Source organism: Arachis ipaensis, chromosome B01 (genome assembly GCF_000816755.2).
Source record: "Arachis ipaensis cultivar K30076 chromosome B01, Araip1.1, whole genome shotgun sequence".
Classification (NCBI taxonomy): Eukaryota; Viridiplantae; Streptophyta; class Magnoliopsida; order Fabales; family Fabaceae; genus Arachis; species Arachis ipaensis.
The window spans coordinates 26,289,168-26,292,269 of record NC_029785.2 but is presented as its reverse complement, the minus strand read 5'-3'; positions in this window follow the sequence as shown (position 1 = coordinate 26,292,269).

The window sequence follows — 3,102 nt, the reverse complement described above, 5'->3', positions numbered from 1 at the left end:
TCAATTAAGTTGTTAGAGATTATTCTACAAGAAACTCAAAGTTGAAATTATTTGATATTTTTGTATTTTATATAACTTAGCTTGGTGTGATAGCTAGAAATTAAGTATAATCAAAGTTATTCTTCTATTTTCACTTGAATCTCAACTGGATCTCTAAATTATCAATTAACACAAAAGGCTAACTAAATTTCTACTTCATAATTAGACTAACTTAACATAAACATCCATGTGGCACATACATATTATTTTTCTTTAATTTGTAATGTGTGCAAAAATCATGTTAACATAAAAAAGTGTCAAATTTGCATTCTCCATTAGTGAGTTACATCGAAAAATAGACGGAGGATTATTATGTCGGACAGAAAAAAAACGTTAAAAATTTATCTATGTATTAATTTTTTTGGGACTAAAATATCCGCTTTTAAAATATTTGGAGACTAATTTGGGTAACTACTCCGCCAGAAAATAGATTGAGAACTGATTTATCTGCCGAAATAAAATTTTAAGGATGTTTTTGTGTATTAATTTTTCTTGGAGACTAAAATATTTACTTTTAAAATGTTTAGGAACTGATTTAGATAATTACTCTAAAATAAAATAATGTAACAGATAATAAAAATCAGCATGTGTCAAAAATATAAAATTAATTTTATTTCTTTATTCATGAAAGTATTAGTTCTTAAACAAATAATACGATTATTACGTGGTTGTTACATGTAAGAACCATAATTAAATCGACCGTTTAGCTGATATAAAATAATTTAATTACCCATAATAGGTTCGAAAAATTAGAGGTCTTAATTTTAAAATTTGGAAGTGAAATTTGAATTCAATAGAATTTTTCGAGTTGGAAAATGTAATTTTCTGCGGAAAATTGCGTAAAATCGCGTTCTGGTACTTAAGCCGGCAGTACTAGCTCTAATCTGTCCGGTACCACGTATTGAAAAAAATAAGATTTTAGAAATTGAATTTATTGATTTGGAAAGATAAAAATAATTTAGAATTGAAAACCGGGCGCTAAACTTAAAGGTTTTGACCCAAAGTTAGGTCAAACGGACCTAAAACGCTAACGGGTTAGACCGGGTCCAAGTTGGGCCCAACCCTAACATATATATAACACAACTAATGAGCATTTCAGCTCACTTCTAACCCTGAAACAAGAAAAGGGCGCTGCTGAAGTGAGAAAAGAGGAGGTGAGGGTTTGCACTATTCACATCAACCTTGTTTTGCTCATAACTTGAGCTACGATACTCCAATTTGCGTATTGTTTGCGGTCACGTGAAGCTCTCGCTGAGCCCGTTATTTCTAACTAAGCTTTGCTGGTAAAAATTTGTGTTTCATGCTCCAATTTTCTGCCCTAAGTAATTTCACATTTTTACGTTTGGTTTTTGAGTAGATTTTGTGATTTTGGTTATTTAGAAGTAATCTAGTATCGGAATATTATTGAGTTTTGTTGCTAATATCATTGGGTAAGGTTAGACATAGTGTCATTGGTATATTATATGATGTTGGATTGAGATTTGGTGTTTGTTGGAGTTTTTTTGGCTACTTGGGGCTTTGAGATTGAGTTTTGAAGCTTTCGAACTAAGCTTGGTGGCCTTGTTTTGGTGTTTTGAGCGCGTTGGGAATCGGCCAAGGTATGGTATCGGTTTCCTTTAAGTAATATGTAATGTTTTGTGAAACTTAGGCCAGTGGCCTTTAAGATAAGATTGAATTGTATGTGTTGTATGAATTGATCTTTTAATATGGAGTTGTTGTTGTGACATGAAGTTGGTATTGATGATAAGTTGTGATATTTGTTGTTGTTGGTGGTGATTATTATTGATTTTGATTGATAATTATAGATGAATATTGATGTTGTTGATCATGGATGGTGTGTTTTTATATTGTTGGTAAATGATGTGGATTATGAGTCTTGAGAATGATAGATTGATGCTTGGATTGATAAGTGGTGAAGGAGTTGATAAATTTGGATATTAAAGGTTAGATGTTGTATAGTTGAATAATGATGGAAATTTATAAGTTTTGATGTGATTCAGGTTGAATTTAGAGTTGGATGAGATGAGCATTAAATGGTTTAGATGATTGAATGATTGATATGGTTGAGGAACGTTTGGTATAGATTCTTGAGTTGTTTTGGTATTGTTGGGTTGCAGGACAATTGGTTTTGAATTGAGAGTTTTGGTAAATTTGAGTTTAAAAGATTTTTAGTAAAAACGGATTTTTCACCCACTTCGGCGGATCATAACTTGAGCCTCGGATTTTGGATTTGAAAGAAATTAGTTTCAAATTAAAGATAATTAAAAGAGCTTTAAAACGGTATAGATTTTGTAGAAATTAGAATTTTATAGAGGAAGTTATGAACATTGGAAGTTATGGTCAAAAGTCTGAGTTCTATGATGTTGCAGAAAATTTGAAGTTCTAGTTTGTGTGCCCACGCACACAGCTGTGCCCACACACCGAACAGTACGGATGTTTCAAGTTGTGCGTGCACACAACATCATGCGTATGCATACGTCGGGAAGAACCTACTGTTGCGTGCGTATGCACACCCTTATGAGTACGCACAAGATGGAAATTTTACTTTGTGTGCATACGCACAAGCCTTATTTTTCAATAAAAACTCTTTTCAATCATTTTACCTTCCCAGCAAGCTTGAAAACTTTCGTAATGTTTGTTTAAGATCCGTTAGCTTATTTTAGGCTTTAAAACATAGAGAATATAATAATTAAATTTAATTAGACATTTAGATATTTTTCTATTATGAGTTTAGAAGACGGAGACTTAGGTTTCTGAAGGACTAAGGATAGACTAGTTGGGTAATTTGACGAAGTACTGTATTGATGATGAACTTGTAAACTTAAGGAATTGAGTAGTTGTTTGGGGACTTGGAAATGAATGAGTATGGTTAATGAGGTTGATGACTTGAGCATGAATGGACTTGGACTAAATGGACAGTGATTACTGATATATGTTATATACTATTTTATACTGAGACTATTGAGTTGCTATGCACCTGGAAAGGACGGTAGGTTAATCCCGCTTGTCGAGGTCGCGGCGCCAGCATAAGGACGGTAGTTAATCCCACTTACGTTGAGATGT